Source organism: Oncorhynchus gorbuscha, linkage group LG06 (genome assembly GCF_021184085.1).
Source record: "Oncorhynchus gorbuscha isolate QuinsamMale2020 ecotype Even-year linkage group LG06, OgorEven_v1.0, whole genome shotgun sequence".
Classification (NCBI taxonomy): Eukaryota; Metazoa; Chordata; class Actinopteri; order Salmoniformes; family Salmonidae; genus Oncorhynchus; species Oncorhynchus gorbuscha.
The window spans coordinates 53488405-53510270 of NC_060178.1; positions in this window are offsets into that span (position 1 = coordinate 53488405).

The following is a 21866-nucleotide window of genomic DNA, read 5'->3' on the forward strand; positions in this document are numbered from 1 at the left end:
TAAGACATTGTTTTGAAACGCACATGCCCATTTTTTCCCAGAAAAACCTTTATCTGCAACAGACCGAGACGAGTGAGTAAATGAGAGATTCCTATTTGTTAAAGAGTGAGATACAATTTTAAAACCATTTATTTAATTCTAAATATTTAGTACATACAGTTTAAAACATGTTATAATTAATCCATTTAAAGCTAAACACTGGCATAAAAAAGTTTACATCCTTGCTTGCCTTGGAAAATACATATGAACTGACAGACTTTGTCGCATTTGCACGATCAAATTGTTCACATGCTAAAATTGTTACTTTGGAGTCAGGGCTATATGCCATTGAAGCGATTCTTAGCGGTTCTTCCATTGCATATCTGGGCAGAGTTGTACCACTCAGGGCCTGTTCAATTTGACAGAGAGCTAGCCTTATCTTAAGCTATTCTCTCATCCACAGCGCATGAGAAAAACTCCCGGGTTTTGCATGATGAAAGGGTTTGCTGTCTGTGAATATCTTTACCGTAGATTCCTCAGGTTGGAATATGTAAGACATATGTCCCTCACTCGTACCCAAAACTCCTTGAAAACCTTCTGGGGTCTCACACAAATCTTCCCAGAGGCTTTTGTCATTGGGTTCATGACAAGAGATGCATAGCACCCCGAGAATTGCCCTAGGAGACAACATTTTCTGTTTAATGTTGAGGGTTTTATTTTTAAAATCTTGTTTAGTGTTCTGGGGCAGCATGTCTTGTTCTGGGCTTTATTTATAATGCGTCTGCCAACCCTAATACCCCAGGACATTCCTGTTTCATAGACAACAGCCCTAAGGTCAATAAAACAGGGGGTGGGGGGGCCATACTCTTTGAAATGTTCAAACACATCCCCCCCATTTCAAAGAGGTCCCTAGACATCAATCATCATGACAACTTCAAAGGAATTGATGCAATATATGCATAAATTAACACACCCTCTAACACGTGAGAACAGTAACAGGATGCCCAAATATGGGCATGCACATGTCATCCGGACATACGGTCATAAATCAAACGTTTGACGTGTGCCGTCTACTTTATTCTCTCTATGATCAATCAAATCACCAGGTAGCCTATTGTTCTGGCAAAGATGAGTCAGTTGTAGATTTCTAAACTGTATATTTATGGATGATAAACAGTAGTCCTACTCTGTTTTTGCCAGGTCACTAATCTTTCTGGTCACTAATCTAGGGGTGCATTCGTAATTTCACTCTGGCTATCGAGCCGAATGCAGAGCAATCTTCTCTGAGTGTGCCAGAGCGCAGAATAACTGAGGAATTTAGGAATGCTCAACACACGCCGGTATCAATAAATGTCAGGAAAAAAGCAGAATTAAATTGTTGCCAGCAGCACAGTTACAGTCACCAACCCTCTGGATAACATGAAATCAGCCTAACCAGCTCTGGTAGGGTGAGTAAAATTTGTCTGAGTGAGGTGTGCTCTCATTTGTATATGGAAGTAGCTAGCAAGCTAGCCAATGTTAGCCACTTAGCTTGGGTGCTTTACCGCCATTATGAGGTCAGAACGCTCGGATCAACTACTCGGCCAGAGCATCCAGTCTGTGCTTCGAACACTCCGAGAGCAAAACGCTCTGAACGTACTAACGGACAATCTGACAACACTCGCCCAGAGCGCACTCTGGCACAATAGATTGAATTTACGAACACACCCTAAATATATGCACCCGCATTTGTGCACCAATGCTGGTGACTGGTCAATGGTTAACAATCAAGGTGCGCAACTTTTTTGGTTCTGACGCATAGATTAAAATGTATCAACACTCAGAACACCAGTAAACCATTGGCAAATGGGGTAGAGCCCTATCTGTGCACAAGCCTGCTAAACAACATGTTTTCAATGTCTTAGCAAATAAAAAATAAATACAATATAAGGGTCATTCTTGGGCTTTGGTAATATATTTGTTTAAACCTTCAAGAAAACATATTTCCCACCTCAGGCATTAAAGCCTTTTTATTATTGTCCATTTTTGTCTTATATGGACACCATTTATCTTCAACCCGTCACAGACAATATGGAAGCTGTATGAATAGGATTATAAAAGATATTTGTTATAAAATCAACATTTACCTAATGCTCATGTGTCCCCCAAACCAATTCAATTATTATAAATATAAAATGTACCGTATGTAACATCTCAAAAATGTGCTATATTAACTCTGAAATAGCGGGCTCATCATTTAAATTTTTAAAAAATGCTTTCAATTCAGAATTTTTACATAAATCTAATCTTCTTGGGATTGTCCTTAACATTTCAGACTGAGCCCAGAAAACATTACATTCATATTTATTCATCTTTGCCATTTTACTTAACAAATATTGTCAAGTTATGGGGTTGAGACGAGGGTGACAGGGTTGAATACTGTAACGGGGTTGAAGAGGCATCGGTTTCCATATAAACTAGTTTAGTTTACTATCATAATCCTTCCAAAATTTACCCCAAAACATTGCATTTCATTGTATGCAACCATGTAATAAGGACATTAGATATATTTAGAGTAGTCTGGGTTTTATTAACCAAACTGCAGTAAATATCGAAACAAATAAAAACACAGGCATTAGGGAAATGAATAACATTCAACAGGTTTCATCAGAAAAGTTAAACATGTCATCATACTTTATGAACATTTTCCAAGGGCATTTAGAATGCGAGAACAGCTGTAACTACAGTACTAATGTCAGCATGACCATCCTTCTTCTCAGGAGCACCATATTCATTCATTCATGGTTTTCTTCATGAGAGTCTGGCCCACACATTTATCTCAACCTCTAAGTGGCGGGATGTCACACATTTTTGGGGTGGAATCATCTCAAGGACTTCATCAAACTGATACCAGTGGATGTCGTCTCGAGAAGGCCATATAAATCTGTTCGGTTCTACACAATGCATACTATACGTTTCGCATGTACACTCATTTCAGTGCGAATTGTGAAGATTAAACAACCAACGGGACATTAAAAACTGTAACATCTTATGCTTTACGGAGTTGTGGCTGATCGATGACAATATCAACAGATAGCTGGCTGGTTATACAATGTACCGGCAGGATAGAACAGCAGCATCTGGTAAGACAAGGGGCGGCGGTTTATGTATTTTTGTAAACAACAGCTGGTGAATGCTAGAGAGTTCTCATCTCTTATTCTTTGTAGCTGTTTTACATACCACCCCAGTCAGAGGCTGGCACTAAGATAGCATTGAATGAGCTGTATTCTGCCATAAGCAAACAAGAAAATTGCTCACCCAGAGGCGGCGCTCCGAGTTGCCGGGGACTTTAATGTAGGGAAACATAAATCAGTTTTACCAAATTTCTATCAGCATGTTAAATGTGCTTCCAGAGGGAAAATAACTCTGGATCACCTATACTCCAGACACAGAGATGCATTCAAAGCTCTCCCTCGCCCTCCATTTGGCAAATCTGACCATAATTCCATCTTCCTGATTCCTGCTTATGAGCAAAAATTAAAGCAAGGAAGCACCAGTAACTAGATCAATAAAAAGTGGCCAGATGAAGCAGATGCTAAGCTACAGGACTGTTTTGCTAGCACAGACTGGAATATGTTCTGGGAGTCCTCCAATGGCATTGAGGAGTACACCACATCTGTCATTTGCTTCATCAATAAGTGCATTGATGACCTCGTCCCCACAGTAACCGTACGTACATACCCCAACCAGAAGCCATGGATGACAGGCAGCATCTGCACTGAGCTAAATGCTAATGCTAGGACTCTAACACGGAAGCTTATAAGAAATCCCGCTATGCCCTCCGACGAATCATCAAACAGGCAAAGCAGGCTTAAGATCGAGTTGTACTACACTGGCTCTGACGCTCGTCGGATGTGACAGGGCCTGCAAACCATTGCAGACTACAAAGGGAAGCACAGCTGCCCAGTGATACATGCCTACCAGACGAGCCAAACAACTTCTATGCTCGCGTCGAGGCCTGAAACAGGCATGAGAGCACCAGCTGTACCGGAATACTGTATGATCGAGCTCTCCACAGCCGATGTGAGTAAGACCTTCAGACAGGTCAACATTCACAAGGCCGCAGGGCCAGACGGATTACCAGGAAGTGTACTGCTAGCATGCAATGGCTAACTAGCAAGTATCTTCACTGATATTTTCAACCACTCTCTGTCCAAGTCTGTAATACCAACATGTTTTATTTTATTATTTTTTTATTTTTTTTATTTCACCTTTATTTAACCAGGTAGGCTAGTTGAGAACAAGTTCTCATTTGCAACTGCGACCTGGCCAAGATAAAGCATAGCAGTGTGAACAGACAACACAGAGTTACACATGGAATAAACAATTAACAAGTCAATAACACAGTAGAAAAAAAGGGCAGTCTATATACAATGTGTGCAAAGGGCATGAGGAGGTAGGCGAATAATACAATTTTGCAGATTAACACTGGAGTGATAAATGATCAGATGGTCATGTACAGGTAGAGATATTGGTGTGCAAAAGAGCAGAAAAATAAATAAATAAAAACAGTATAAAAACAGTATGGGAATGAGGTAGGTGAAAATGGGTGGGCTATTTTCCTATAGACTATGTACAGCTGCAGCGATCGGTTAGCTGCTCGGATAGCTGATGTTTGAAGTTGGTGAGGGAGATAAAAGTCTCCAACTTCAGCGATTTTTGCAATTCGTTCCAGTCACAGGCAGCAGAGTACTGGAACGAAAGGCGGCCAAATGATGTGTTGGCTTTAGGGATGATCAGTGAGATACACCTGCTGGAGCGCGTGCTACGGATGGGTGTTGCCATCGTGACCAGTGAACTGAGATAAGGCGGAGCTTTACCTAGCATGGACTTGTAGATGACCTGGAGCCAGTGGGTCTGGCGACGAATATGTATTGAGGGCCAGCCGACTAGAGCATACAAGTCGCAGTGGTGGGTGGTATAAGGTGCTTTAGTGACAAAACGGATGGCACTGTGATAGACTGCATCCAGTTTGCTGAGTAGAGTGTTGGAAGCCATTTTGTAGATGACATCGCCGAAGTCGAGGATCGGTAGGATAGTCAGTTTTACTAGGGTAAGCTTGGCAGTGTGAGTGAAGGAGGCTTTGTTGCGGAATAGAAAGCCGACTCTTGATTTGATTTTCGATTGGAGATGTTTGATGTGGGTCTGGAAGGAGAGTTTGCAGTCTAGCCAGACACCTAGGTACTTATAGATGTCCACATATTCAAGGTCGGAACCATCCAGGGTGGTGATGCTAGTCGGGCATGCGGGTGCAGGCAGCGATCGGTTGAAATGCATGCATTTGGTTTTACTCGCGTTTAAGAGCAGTTGGAGGCCACGGAAGGAGTGCTGTATGGCATTGAAGCTCGTTTGGAGGTTAGATAGCACAGTGTCCAATGACGGGCCGAAAGTATATAGAATGGTGTCGTCTGCGTAGAGGTGGATCAGGGAATCGCCCGCAGCAAGAGCAACATCATTGATATATACAGAGAAAATAGTCGGCCCTAGAATTGAACCCTGTGGCACCCCCATAGAGACTGCCAGAGGACCGGACAGCATGCCCTCCGATTTGACACACTGAACTCTGTCTGCAAAGTAATTGGTGAACCAGGCAAGGCAGTCATCCGAAAAACCGAGGCTGTTGAGTCTGCCGATAAGAATATGGTGATTGACAGAGTCGAAAGCCTTGGCGAGGTCGATGAAGACGGCTGCACAGTACTGTCCTTTATCGATGGCGGTTATGATATCGTTTAGTACCTTGAGTGTGGCTGAGGTGCACCCGTGACCGGCTCGGAAACCAGATTGCACAGCGGAGAAGGTACGGTGGGATTCGAGATGGTCAGTGACCTGTTTGTTGACTTGGCTTTCGAAGACCTTAGATAGGCAGGGCAGGATGGATATAGTTCTGTAACAGTTTGGGTCCAGGGTGTCTCCCCCTTTGAAGAGGGGGATGACTGCGGCAGCTTTCCAATCCTTGGGGATCTCAGACGATATGAAAGAGAGGTTGAACAGGCTGGTAATAGGGGTTGCGACAATGGCGGCAGATAGTTTCAGAAATAGCGGGTCCAGATTGTCAAGCCCAGCTGATTTGTACGGGTCCAGGTTTTGCAGCTCTTTCAGAACATCTGCTATCTGGATTTGGGTAAAGGAGAAACTGGAGAGGCTTGGGTGAGGAGCTACGGGGGGGGGGGGGGGGAGCTGTTGGCCGAGGTTGAAGTAGCCAGGCGGAAGGCATGGCCAGCCGTTGAGAAGTGCTTATTGAAGTTTTCGATAATCATGGATTTATCGGTGGAGACCGTGTTTCCTAGTCTCAGTACAGTGGGCAGCTGGGAGGAGGTGCTCTTGTTCTCCATGGACTTCACAGTGTCCCAGAACTTTTTGGAGTTGGAGCTACAGGATGCAAACTTCTGCCTGAAGAAGCTGGCCTTAGCTTTCCTGACTGACTGCGTGTATTGGTTCCTGACTTCCCTGAACAGTTGCATATCACGGGGGGCTATTCAATGTTATTGCAGTCCACCACAGGATGTTTTTGTGCTGGTCGAGGGCAGTCAGGTCTGGAGTGAACCAAGGGCTGTATCTGTTCTTGGTTCTGCATTTTTTGAACGGAGCATGCTTATCTAAAATGGTGAGGAAGTTACTTTTAAAGAATGACCATGCATCCTCAACTGACGGGATGAGGTCAATGTCCTTCCAGGATACCCGGGCCAGGTCGATTAGAAAGGCCTGCTCACAGAAGTGTTTTAGGGAGCATTTGACAGTGATGAGGGGTGGTCGTTTGACTGCGGCTCCGTGGCGGATACAGGCGATGAGGCAGTGATCGCTGAGATCCTGGTTGAAGACAGCAGAGGTATATTTGGAGGGCCAGTTGGTCAGGATGACGTCTATGAGGGTGCCCTTGTTTACAGAGTTAGGGTTGTACCTGGTGGGTTCCTTGATGATTTGAGTGAGATTGAGGGCATCTATCTTAGATTGTAGGACTGCCGGGGTGTTAAGCATATCCCAGTTTAGGTCACCTAACAGAACGAACTCTGAAGCTAGATGGGGGGCGATCAATTCACAAATGGTGTCCAGGGGGGTCGGTAGCAGGCGGCAACAGTGAGAGACTTGTTTCTGGAGAGAGTAATTTTCAAAATTAGTAGTTCAAACTGTTTGGGTATGGACCTGGAAAGTATGACATTACTTTGCAGGCTATCTCTGCAGTAGACTGCGACTCCGCCCCCTTTGGCAGTTCTATCTTGACGGAAGATGTTATAGTTGGGTATGGAAATCTCTGAATTTTTGGTGGCCTTCCTGAGCCAGGATTCAGACACGGCAAGGACATCAGGATTAGCACAGTGTGCTAAAGCAGTGAGTAAAACAAACTTAGGGAGGAGGCTTCTGATGTTGACATGCATAAAACCAAGACTTTTTCGATCACAGAAGTCAACAAATGAGGGTACCTGGGGACATGCGGGGCCTGGGTTTACCTCCACATCACCCGCGGAACAGAGAAGGAGTAGTATGAGGGTGCGGCTAAAGGCTATCAAAACTGGTCACCTAGAGCGTTGGGGGCAGAGGATAAGAGGAGCAGGTTTCTGGGCATGGTAGAATATATTCAGGGCATAATGCGCAGACAGGGGTATGGTGGGGTGCAGGTACAGCGGAGGTAAGCCCAGGCACTGGGTGATGATGAGAGAGGTTGTATCTCTGGACATGCTGGTTGTAATGGGTGATGTCACCGCATGTGTGGGGGGTGGGACAAGGGAGGTAACAGGGGTATGCAGAGTGGATCTAGGGGCTCCATTGTGAACTAAAACAATGATAACTAACCTGAAAAACAGTATACAAGGCATATTGACATTTGAGAGAGACATACAGCGAGGCATACAGTAATCACAGGTGTTGAATTGAGAAAGCTAGCTAAAAACAGTGGGCGAGGCTAATCAGCTAGCACAACAAACAGCAGGTAAAATGGCGTTGACTAGGCAACTGGGCCGACAGATAAACAAACAAGCAGAATGGAGTACCGTGATTAATGGGCAGTCCAGCGTGCGTCAGCTATGTAGCCAAGAGATCAGTGTCCAGGGGGCAGCGGTGGGTGGGGCAGGGGGGCTGGGCTGGCGAGTGTTATCCAGGTTTTTTTTTATACTAACAATGACTAAATAGCTTGTAGCTAGTTAGCAGGTTAGCGTCTGGAGGTTCTTGAGTGTGTCATAAAAATAAAATAAAAATTAAAAGTAACAGCGATTCCGTACCACAGTGGGTGAGGCAGGTTTCCGGAAGGTATAAACAAAATAAAAATCAAAAAGAGATAGAAAGTAAATGGGTTCAGAGTGTTTGGGATGCGGTGATTCAGATGGTTAGCAGGCCTGTGCTAACAAGCTAACAGTTCGTAGGCCCGGGCTAGACAAGCTAGCCGTTAGCAGGCCGAATTAGCAAGCAGGGAGATAGCGAGGGCTAGAGAGTTAACCTTTGGGGGGACGTCGCGATGGGGTGAGTCTGTTTATTCCTCTTCATGCGGTGACATCGACAGACCGGTCGTGGGCCCGGGTAATTGTAGCCCAGGAGTATGCTACAGGTGCTCTAGTACGCTAGGTGAGCTGGAGACACAGCGTTTCAGAAAGCTCGCGGGCCTTGGCCGGCAGATGGATCTTTGGCGATGTCGCAACGAAAAAGCCTGTTGAAACCACCTCGGACGATTATGTCGGCAGACCAGTCGTGATGGATCGGTGGGGCTCCGTGTCGGCAGTAAAGGGTCCAGGCCAATTGGCAAAAGAGGTATTGTTGGGCCTCTTCGGCTAGTCGGGAGATGGGCTTAGCTCGAGGCTAGCTCAAGGCTAATTGGTGCTTGTTTTGGGACAGAGACATTAGCCAGGAGTAGCCACTCGGATTGCAGCTAGCTAGTTGCGATGATCTGGTGTAAAAGTTCAGAGCTTGCGGTAGGAATCCGGAGAAAAAGCAGTCTGATATGCTCTGGGTTGATGTCGCGCTGGTGTCCTAGTTAGCTTTGAAGACCGCTAGCAATGGCTAACTGAGTACTAGCTAGTAGCTAGTTAGCTGGCTAGCTTCTGATGGGAGTTCCGGTTCTAAAGTAAAGTATAGAAAAAGCAGATCCGTACCACATTGGGTGATGCGGGTTGCAGGAGAGTATATTCAGCTCTAGTTGGAAAGTGAGATTAAAATATGTACGAAATATATACAGAAAAAAAACGAAGAAAACTATATTTACACTAGACAGGACGGGACAAGACTAAACACACGTCCGACTGCTACGCCATCTTGGAGAAGCAGACCATCATGGTCCCTGTGCCCAAGAACACTAAGATAACCTGCCTAAATGACTACCGACCCGTAGCACTCGCATCGGTAGCCATGAAGTGCTTTAAAAGGCTGGTAATGGCTCACATTAACACATTATCCCAGAATCCCTAGAACCACTCCAGTTTGCTTACCGCCCCAACAGATCCACAGATGATGCATTCTCCATTGCACTCCACACTGCCCTTTCACACCTGGACAAAAATAACACTTATGTGAGAATGCTATTCATTGACTACAGCTCAGAGTTCAACACCATAGTGCCCTAAAAAATCTTAAATAAGCTAAGGGCCCTGGGACTAAACACCTCCCTCTGTAACTGGATCCTGGACTTCCTGACGGGCCGCCCGCAGGTGGTAAGGGTAGGTAACAACACATCTGCCACACTGACCCTCAAAACAGGGGCCCCTTAGGGGTGTGTGCTCAGTCCCTTCCTGTACTCCCTGTTCACTCATGACTGCACGGCCAGGCACGACTCCAACACCATCATTAAATTAGCTGATGACACAACAGTGGTAGGCCTGATCACCGACAACAACGAGACAGCCTATAGGGAGGAGGTTAGAGACCTGGCCATGTGGTGCCAGGACAACAACCTCTCCCTCAACGTGATCAAGACAAAGGAGATGATTGTGGACTACAGGAAAAAGAGGACTGAGCACACCCCCATTCTCATTGACGGGGCTGCACTGGATCGGGTTGAGAGCTTCAAGTTCCTTGGTGTCCACATCACCAACAAACTAACATGGTCCAAGCACACCAAAACCTGTTCCCCCCTACTGAAAAGATTTGGCATGGGTCCTCAGATCCTCAAAAGGTTCTACAGCTGCACCATCAAGAGCACTGGTTGTATCACTGCCTGATATGGCAACTGCTCGGCCTCCAACCGCAAGACACTACAGAGGGTAGTACAAACGGCCCAGTACATCACTGGGGCCAAGCTTCCTGCCATCCAGGACCTCTACACCAGGCAGTGTCAAAGATTGTCAAAGACTCCAGCCACCCTAGTCATAGACTGTTCTCCCTGCTACCACACGGCAAGCGGTACCATAGTGCCAAGTCTAGGTCCAAGAGGCTTCTAAACAGCTTCTACACCAGCTTCTACCCCTATCCCAGACTAATCGCATTGCCCCCCCCCCCTCCCTCCTTGCCACCCTCTGTTGTCATCTATGCATAGTCACTTACATTAACTCTACCTACATGTCCATGCTACCTCAACTAGCCTATGCCCCCGCACATTGACTCTATACCCCCCCTGTGTTGTTATTTTCTTTACTGCTGTTCTTTAATTACTTGTTACTTTTATCTCTTATTCTTATCTGTATTTTGCACTGTCGGTTAGGGGCTCGTAAGTAAGCATTTCAATGTAAGGTCTACACCTGCTGTATTCGGCGAATGTGACTAATCAAATTTGATTTGATTTGATTTCATCCGTGCCGAGGATGATGCCTGGATACAGTGCCTTGCAAAAGTATTCACTCCCCTCTTGGCGTTTTCCCTATGTTATTGCATTACAATCTGTAATTAAAATTGATTTTCATTTGGATTTCATGTAACGGACCAACACAAAACAGTCCAAATTGGTGAAGTGAACTGAAAAATAAAAAACGGAAAAGTGGTGCGTGCATATGTATTCTGGTTCAACCAATTACCTTCAGAAGTCACATTATAAGTAAAATAAAGTCCACCTGTGTGCAATCTAAGAGTCACATGATCTGTCACATGATCTCAGTATATATACACCTGTTCTGGAAGGCCCCAGAGTCTGCAACACCACTAAGCAAGGGGCACCACCAAGCAAGCGGTACTATGAAGACCAAGGAGCTCTCCAAACAGGTCAGGGACAAAGTTGTGGATTAGTACAGAACAGGGTTGGGTTAAAAAAAATATCTGAAACTTTGAGCCTCCCACGGAGCACAATTAAATCCATTATTAAAAAATGGAAAGTTTAGGGCACTTACAACAAAACCTGCCAAGAGAGAGCCGCCCAACTAAACTCACTGATCAGGCAAGGAGGGAATTAATCAGAGGCAACAAAGAGACCAAAGATAACCCTTAAGGAGCTGCAAAGCTCGACAGCAGAGATGATAGAATCTGTCCATAGGATCACTTTAAGCCATACATTCCACAGAGCAGGGCTTTACAGAAGTGGGGCCAGAAAAGAATAAGCAAACATGTTTGGTGTTCGCCAAAAGGCATGTGGGAGACTCCCCAAACATATGGAAGAAGGTAGTCTGGTCAGATGAGACTAAAATTGTGCTTTTTGGCCATCAAGGAAAATGCTATGTTTGGGGCGAACTCAACACCTCTCATCACCCCGAGAACACTATCCCCACAGTAAAGCATGGCGGTGGCAGCATCATGTCGTGAGGATATTTTTCATCGGCAGGGACAGGGAAATTGGTCAGAATTGAAGGAATGATGGATGGCGCTAAATACAGGGAAATTCTTGAGGGAAACCTGTTTCAGTCTTCCAGAGATTTGAGACTGGGACCGCAGTTTCACCTTCCAGCAGGACAATGACCCTAAGCATACTGCTAAAGCAACACGTCCTATTTTTCTAACTTAATTGAGGAAAATAAGAACAATCCGAAATTCCTTTTTGATACTGTGGCAAAGCTAACTAAAAAGCAGCATTCCCCAAGAGAGGATGACTTGCACTTTAGCAGTGATAAATTCATGAACTTCTTTGAGGAAAAGATTATGATTATTAGAAAGCAAATTACGGACTCCTCTTTAAACCTGCGTATTCCTCCAAACCTCAGTTGTCCTGAGTCTGCACAACTCTGCCAGGACCTAGGATCAAGAGAGACGCTCAAGTGTTTTAGTACTATATCTCTTGACACAATGATGAAAATAATCATGGCCTCTAAACCTTCAAGCTGTATACTGGACCCTATTCCAACTAAACTACTGAAAGAGCTGCTTCCTGTGCTTGGCCCTCCTATGTTGAACATAATAAACGGCTCTCTATCCACTGGATGTGTACCAAACTCACTAAAAGTGGCAGTAATAAAGCCTCTCTTGAAAAAGCCAAACCTTGACCCAGAAAATATAAAAAACTATCGGCCTATATCGAATCTTCCATTCCTCTCAAAGATTTTAGAGAAGGCTGTTGCGCAGCAACTCACTGCCTTCCTGAAGACAAACAATGTATACGAAATGCTTCAGTCTGGTTTTAGACCCCATCATAGCACTGAGACGGCACTTGTGAAGGTAGTTGTCATGCTGGTGAATGAGGACCCAAAAGCGACTTGGCGAAAACAGAGTATTTAATCCAGAATAAACTTTACAAAACAAAAAGCATAATACTACACGTAAAGACGAGAACAGACTGGAGACTTGATCGAGAACTGCAGGTTGCCTCGGGAAGGCACTTGAACCTAGCAGACTCAGACACCTGCTCACCACGCAGCATCTGAGGGAAACACGACACGACAGGGCAAAACATAGACACAGCACGGTGAATTATAAATGAGGATCCGACGGGGCAGGAACGAAAAACAAGAAGAGAAATAGGGACTCTAATCAGGGAAAAGGATCGGGAACAGGTGTGGGAAGACTAAATGATGATTAGGGGAATAGGAACAGCTGGGAGCAGGAACGGAACGATAGAGAGAAGAGAGAGCGAGAGAGTGAGAGAGGGAGGGGGAGAGAGAGGGATAGAAAGAGGGAAAGAACCTAATAAGACCAGCAGAGGGAAACTAATAGAATGGGAAGCACAGGGACAAGACATGATAATAAATGACAAAACATGACAGTACCCCCCCACTCACCGAGCGCCTCCTGGCGCACTCGAGGAGGAATCCTGGCGGCAACGGAGGAAATCATCAATGAGTGAACGGTCCAGCACGTCCCGAGACGGAACCCAACTCCTCTCCTCAGGACCGTAATCCTCCCAATCCACTAAGTATTGGTGACCCCGTCCCCGAGAACGCATGTCCATGATCTTATGTACCTTGTAAATAGGTGCGCTCTCGACAAGGACGGGAGGGGGAGGGAAGACGAACGGGGGTGCGAAGAAAGGGCTTAACACAGGAGACATGGAAGACAGGATGGACGCGACGAAGATGTCGCGGAAGAAGCAGTCGCACAGCGACAGGATTGACGACCTGGGAGACACGGAACGGACCAATGAACCGCGGAGTCAACTTACGAGAAGCTGTCGTAAGAGGAAGGTTGCGAGTGGAAAGCCACACTCTCTGGCCGCAACAATACCTAGGACTCTTAATCCTGCGTTTATTGGCGGCTCTCACAGTCTGTGCCCTGTAGCGGCAAAGTGCAGACCTCACCCTCCTCCAGGTGCGCTCACAACGTTGGACAAACGCTTGAGCGGAGGGAACGCTGGACTCGGCAAGCTGGGAAGAGAATAGAGGAGGCTGGTAACCCAGACTACTCTGAAACGGAGATAACCCGGTAGCAGACGAAGGAAGCGAGTTGTGAGCGTATTCTGCCCAGGGGAGCTGTTCTGCCCAAGACGCAGGGTTTCTGAAAGAAAGGCTGCGTAGTATGCGACCAATTGTCTGATTGGCCCTCTCTGCTTGACCGTTAGACTGGGGATGAAACCCGGAAGAGAGACTGACGGACGCACCAATCAAACGACAGAACTCCCTCCAAAATTGTGACGTGAATTGCGGGCCTCTGTCTGAAACGGCGTCTAACGGGAGGCCATGAATTCTGAACACATTCTCGATAATGATTTGTGCCGTCTCCTTAGCGGAAGGAAGTTTAGCGAGGGGAATGAAATGTGCCGCCTTAGAGAACCTATCGACAACCGTAAGAATCACAGTCTTCCCCGCAGACAAAGGCAGACCGGTAATGAAGTCTAGGGCGATGTGAGACCATGGTCGAGAAGGAATGGGAGCGGTCTGAGACGACCGGCAGGAGGAGAGTTACCCGACTTAGTCTGCGCGCAGTCCGAACAAGCAGCCACGAAACGGCGCGTGTCACGCTCCTGAGTCGGCCACCAAAATCGCTGGCGAATAGACGCAAGAGTGCCTCGAACACCGGGATGACCAGCTAACTTGGCAGAGTGAGCCCACTGAAGAACAGCCAGACGAGTGGAAACAGGAACGAAAAGGAGGTTACTAGGACAAGCGCGCGGCGACGCAGTGTGCGTGAGTGCTTGCTTAACCTGTCTTTCAATTCCCCAGACTGTCAACCCGACAACACGCCCATAAGGAAGAATCCCCTCGGGATCAGTAGAAGCCACAGAAGAACTAAACAGACGGGATAAGGCATCAGGCTTGGTGTTCTTGCTACCCGGACGGTAAGAAATCACAAACTCGAAACGAGCGAAAAACAACGCCCAACGAGCTTGACGGGCATTAAGTCGTTTGGCAGAACGGATGTACTCAAGGTTCTTATGGTCTGTCCAAACGACAAAAGGAACGGTCGCCCCCTCCAACCACTGTCGCCATTCGCCTAGGGCTAAGCGGATGGCGAGCAGTTCACGGTTACCCACATCATAGTTGCGCTCGGATGGCGACAGGCGATGAGAAAAATAAGCGCAAGGATGAACCTTATCGTCAGACTGGAAGCGCTGGGATAGAATGGCTCCCACGCCTACCTCTGAAGCGTCAACCTCGACAATGAATTGTCTAGTGACGTCAGGAGTAACGAGGATAGGAGCGGACGTAAAACGTTCTTTTAGAAGATCAAAAGCTCCCTGGGCGGAACCGGACCACTTAAAACACGTCTTGACAGAAGTAAGAGCTGTGAGAGGGGCAGCAACTTGACCGAAATTACGAATGAAACGCCGATAGAAATTAGCGAAACCTAAAAAGCGCTGCAACTCGACACGTGACCTTGGAACGGGCCAATCACTGACAGCTTGGACCTTAGCGGAATCCATCTGAATGCCTTCAGCGGAAATAACGGAACCGAGAAAAGTAACGGAGGAGACATGAAAAGAACACTTCTCAGCCTTTACGTAGAGACAATTCTCTAAAAGGCGCTGTAGAACACGTCGAACGTGCTGAACATGAATCTCGAGTGACGGTGAAAAAATCAGGATATCGTCAAGATAGACAAAAACAAAGATGTTCAGCATGTCTCTCAGAACATCATTAACTAATGCCTGAAAAACAGCTGGCGCATTGGCGAGACCAAACGGCAGAACCCGGTACTCAAAATGCCCTAACGGAGTGTTAAACGCCGTTTTCCACTCGTCCCCCTCTCTGATGCGCACGAGATGGTAAGCGTTACGAAGGTCCAACTTAGTAAAGCACCTGGCTCCCTGCAGAATCTCGAAGGCTGATGACATAAGGGGAAGCGGATAACGATTCTTAACCGTTATGTCATTCAGCCCTCGATAATCCACGCAGGGGCGCAGAGTACCGTCCTTCTTCTTAACAAAAAGAACCCCGCCCCGGCCGGAGAGGAAGAAGGCACTATGGTACCGGCGTCAAGAGACACAGATAAATAATCCTCGAGAGCCTTACGTTCGGGAGCCGACAGAGAGTATAGTCTACCCCGAGGAGGAGTGGTCCCCGGAAGGAGATCAATACTACAATCATACGACCGGTGAGGAGGAAGGGAGTTGGCTCGGGACCGACTGAAGACCGTGCGCAGATCATGATATTCCTCCGGCACTCCTGTCAAATCGCCAGGTTCCTCCTGAGAAGTGGGGACAGAAGAAATGGGAGGGATGGCAGACATTAAGCACTTCACATGACAAGATACGTTCCAGGATAGGATAGAATTACAAGACCAATTAATAGAAGGATTATGACATACTAGCCAGGGATGACCCAAAACAACAGGTGTGAAAGGTGAACGAAAAATCAAAAAGAAATAGTCTCACTGTGGTTACCAGATACTGTGAGAGTTAAAGGTAGTGTCTCAAATTTGATACTGGGAAGATGACTACCATCTAAGGCAAACATGGGCGTAGGCTTGTCTAACTGTCTGAAAGGAATGTTATGTTTCCGAACCCATGCTTCGTCCATGAAACAACCCTCAGCCCCAGAGTCAATCAAGGCACTGCATGTAGCACCCGAACCGGTCCAGCGTAGATGGACCGACATAGTAGTACAAGATCTAGATGAAGAGACCTGAGGAGTAGCGCTCACCAGTAGCCCTCCGCTTACTGATGGGCTCTGGCCTCTTACTGGACATGAATTAACAAAATGTCCATCAAATCCGCAATAGAGGCACAGGCGGTTGGTGATCCTCCGTTCCCTCTCCTTAGTCGAGATGCGAATCCCTCCCAGCTGCATGGGCTCAGTCTCAGAGCCAGAGGAGGGAGATGGTTGCGATGCGGAGCAGGGAAACACCGTTGATGCGAGCTCTCTTCCACGAGCCTGGTGACGAAGATCTACCCGTCGTTCTATGCGGATGGCGAGAGCAATCAAAGAGTCCACACTGGAAGGAACCTCCCGAGAGAGAATCTCATCTTTGACCACTGTGTGGAGTCCCTCCAGAAAACGAGCGAGCAGCGCCGGCTCGTTCCAGTCACTAGAGGCAGCAAGAGTACGAAACTCTATAGAGTAATCCGTTATGGATCGATCACCTTGGCATAGGGAAGCCAGGACCCTAGAAGCCTCCCCACCAAAAACTGAACGGTCAAAAACCCGAATCATCTCCTCTTTAAAGTTCTGGTAATTGTTAGAACAATCAGCCCTTGCCTCCCAGATAGCTGTGCCCCACTCTCGGGCCCGGCCAGTAAGGAGTGAAATGACGTAAGCAACCCGAGCTCTCTCTCTAGAGTATGTGTTGGGTTGGAGAGAGAACACAATCTCACACTGGGTGAGAAAGGAGCGGCACTCAGTGGGCTGCCCGGAGTAGCAAGGTGGGTTATTAACCCTAGGTTCTGGAGGCTCGGCAGGCCAGGAAGTAACAGGTGGCACGAGACGAAGACTCTGGAACTGTCCAGAGAGGTCGGAAACCTGAGCGGCCAGGTTCTCCACGGCATGGCGAGCAGCAGACAATTCCTGCTCGTGTCTGCCGAGCATGGCTCCTTGGATCTCGACGGCAGTGTTACGAGCGTCTGTAGTCGCTGGGTCCATTCCTCGGTCGGATCCTTCTGTCATGCTGGTGAATGAGGACCCAAAAGCGACTTGGCGAAAACAGAGTATTTAATCCAGAATAAACTTTACAAAACAAAAAGCATAATACTACACGTAAAGACGAGAACAGACTGGAGACTTGATCGAGAACTGCAGGTTGCCTCGGGAAGGCACTTGAACCTAGCAGACTCAGACACCTGCTCACCACGCAGCATCTGAGGGAAACACGACACGACAGGGCAAAACATAGACACAGCACGGTGAATTATAAATGAGGATCCGACGGGGCAGGAACGAAAAACAAGAAGAGAAATAGGGACTCTAATCAGGGAAAAGGATCGGGAACAGGTGTGGGAAGACTAAATGATGATTAGGGGAATAGGAACAGCTGGGAGCAGGAACGGAACGATAGAGAGAAGAGAGAGCGAGAGAGTGAGAGAGGGAGGGGGAGAGAGAGGGATAGAAAGAGGGAAAGAACCTAATAAGACCAGCAGAGGGAAACTAATAGAATGGGAAGCACAGGGACAAGACATGATAATAAATGACAAAACATGACAGTAGTAAATGACATTTTGATGGCATCGGACTGAGGCTCTGCATCTGTCCTCGTGCTCCTAGACCTTAGTGCTGCTTTTGATACCATCGATCACCACATTCTTTTGGAGAGATTGGAAACCCAAATTGGTCTACACGGACATGTTCTGGCCTGGTTTAGGTCTTATCTGTCGGAAAGATATCAGTTTGTCTCTGTGAATGGTTTGTCCTCTGACAAATCAACTGTACATTTCGGTGTTCCTCAAGGTTCTGTTTTAGGACCACTATTGTTTTCACTATATATTTTACCTCTTGGGGATGTTATTCGAAAACATAATGTAAACTTTCACTGCTATGCGGATGACACACAGCTGTACATTTCAATGAAACATGGTGAAGCCCCAAAATTGCCCTCGCTAGAAGCATGTGTTTCAGACATAAGGAAGTGGATGGCTGCAAACTTTCTACTATTAAACTCGGACAAAACAGAGATGCTTGTTCTAGGTCCCAAGAAACAAAGAGATCTTCTGTTGAATCTGACAATTAATCTTAATGGTTGTACAGTCGTCTCAAATAAAACTGTGAAGGACCTCGGCGTTACTCTGGACCCTGATCTCTCTTTTGAAGAACATATCAAAACCATTTCGAGGACAGCTTTTTTCCATCTACGTAACATTGCAAAAATCAGAAACTTTCTGTCCAAAAATGATGCAGAAAAATTAATCCATGCTTTTGTCACTTCTAGGTTAGACTACTGCAATGCTCTATTTTCCGGCTACCCGGATAAAGCACTAAATAAACTTCAGTTAGTGCTAAATACGGCTGCTAGAATCCTGACTAGAACCAAAAAATTTGATCATATTACTCCAGTGCTAGCCTCTCTACACTGGCTTCCTGTCAAAGCAAGGGCTGATTTCAAGGTTTTACTGCTAACCTACAAAGCATTACATGGGCTTGCTCCTACCTACCTCTCTGATTTGGTCCTGCCGTACATACCTATACGTACGCTACGGTCACAAGACGCAGGCCTCCTAATTGTCCCTAGAATTTCTAAGCAAACAGCTGGAGGCAGGGCTTTCTCCTATAGAGCTCCATTTTTATGGAACGGTCTGCCTACCCATGTCAGAGACGCAAACTCGGTCTCAACCTTTAAGTCTTTACTGAAGACTCATCTCTACAGTGGGTCATATGATTGAGTGTAGTCTGGCCCAGGAGTGGGAAGGTGAACGGAAAGGCTCTGGAGCAACGAACCGCCCTTGCTGTCTCTGCCTGGCCGGTTCCCCTTTTTCCACTGGGATTCTCTGCCTCTAACCCTGTTACGGGGGCTGAGTCACTGGCTTGCTGGGGCTCTCTCGTGCCGTCCCTGGGGGGGGTGCGTCACCTGGGTGGGTTGATTCACTGTTGTGGTCGGTCTGTCTGGGTTCCCCCCTTGGGTTGTACCGTGTCGGAGATCTTTGTGGGCTATACTCGGCCTTGTCTCAGGATGGTAAGTTGGTGGTTGAAGATTTCCCTCTAGTGGTGTGGGGGCTGTGCTTTGGCAAAGTGGGTGGGGTTATATCCTTCCTGTTTGGCCCTGTCCGGGGGTGTCCTCGGATGGGGCCACAGTGTCTCCTGACCCCTCCTGTCTCAGCCTCCAGTATTTATGCTGCAGTAGTTTATGTGTCGGGGGGCTAGGGTCAGTTTGTTTATCTGGAGTACTTCTCCTGTCCTATTCGGTGTCCTGTGTAAATCTAAGTGTGCGTTCTCTAATTCTCTCCTTCTCTCCTTCTTTCTCTCTCTCGGAGGACCTGAGCCCTAGAACCATGCCCCAGGACTACCTGACATGATGACTCCTTGCTGTCCCCAGTCCACCTGGCCATGCTGCTGCTCCAGTTTCAACTGGCCTGGGCCCTAGGACCATGTCCCAGGACTACCTGACATGAGGACTCCTTGCTGTCCCCAGTCCACCTGGCCATGCTCCTGCTCCAGTTTCAACTGTTCTGCCTTACTATTATTCAACCATGCTGGTCATTTATGAACATTTGAACATCTTGGCCACGTTCTGTTATAATCTCCACCCGGCACAGCCAGAAGAGGACTGGCCACCCCACATATGCTCTCTCTAATTCTCTCTTTCTTTCTCTCTCTCGGAGGACCTGAGCCCTAGGACCGTGCCCCAGGACTACCTGACATGATGGCTCCTTGCTGTCCCCAGTCCACCTGACTGTGCTGCTGCTCCAGTTTCAACTGTTCTGCCTTATTATTATTTGACCATGCTGGTCATTTATGAACATTTGAACATCTTGGTCATTTTCTGTTATAATCTCTACCCGGCACAGCCAGAAGAGGACTGGCCACCCCACATAGCCCGGTTCCTCTCTAGGTTTCTTCCTAGGTTTTGGCCTTTCTAGGGAGTTTTTCCTAGCCACCGTGCTTTTACACCTGCATTGTTTGCTGTTTGGGGTTTTAGGCTGGGTTTCTGTACAGCACTTTGAGATATCAGCTGATGTACGAAGGGCTATATAAATAAATTTGATTTGATTTGATTTGAGTGGTTTAACACTGTCTGTGTGGGTGGTCCATTTCAGTTTGTCAGTGATGTGTACGCCAAGGAACTTGAAGCTTTCCACCTTCTCCACTGCGGTCCCATCGATGTAGATATGGGGATGCACCCTGCTGTTTCCAGGCAACACACTGCCAGACCAGTTCACCAATTAACACAGAGATTATTAACATTACATGATTTGATTTGCTAATGGACAAGGACCAGCTGGAATGGAATGCTAGGAACACTAAGGGACTGTGTGTGTATGCGAGAGAGAGAGACAGAGTGGTCCTTCTGTAGCTCAGTTGGTAGAGCATGGCGCTTGTAACGCCAGGGTAGTGGGTTCGATCCCCGGGACCACCCATATGTAGAATGTATGCACACATGACTGTAAGTCTGCTAAATGGCATATATTATTATTATTATTATATATTATTATATTATTATTATTATTATTATTATATTATTATTATTATTATATATATTATTATTATTATTATTATTATTATATATATATATTATTATTATTATATTATTATTATTATATATTATTATTATATATTATATTATTATTATTATATTATATTATTATATTATTATATATTATTATTATTATTATTATATTATTATTATTATTATATATTATTATATATATTTAGTATTATTATTATTCTTATTATTATTATATGATTATATATTATTATTATTATTATTATTATTATATTATTATTATTATATTATTATTATTATTATATTATAATATTATTATATTATTATTATTATATATTATTATATTATTATTATATATTATATATTATTATTATATATATTATTATATTATTATTATTATTATTATATTATTATTATTATTATATTATTATTATTATTATTATATTATTATTATATTATACAGAGAGAGGAGATAGAGTGCGTGTAAGAGACTCATATCTCCCTCACTAGCTTTAAGCACCAGCTGTCAGAGCAGCTCACAGATCACTGCACCTGTACATAGCCAATCTGTAAATAGCCCATCCAACTACCTCATCACCATGTTGTTATTTTATTATTCTCCTTTGCACCCCAGTACTGCTATTTGCACACTCATATTCTGCACATCTATCACCCCAGTGTTTAATTTGCCATACTGTAACAATTTCACCACTATGGCTTATTTTTTGCCTTACCCCCCCCTTATCCTACCTCATTTGCACACACTGTATATATACTTTCTCTATATGTTTGTTTATTCCATGTGTAACTCTGTGTTGTTGTTTGTGTCGCACTGCTTTGCTTTATCTTGGCCAGGTCGCAGTTGTAAATGAGAACTTGTTCTCAACTAGCCTCCCTGGTTAAATAAAGGTGACATAAATAAAAGAGAAAAAAAGAGAGCGTGAGAAATAAAGAGGGAGAGAGATCAACACAGCAATAGAAAGGGAAATGTCTTGTCAGAGGCAGGATGGATGTTATGGAGAGTTAGAGGTCTACTGGCCTGTACAGACTGCTTT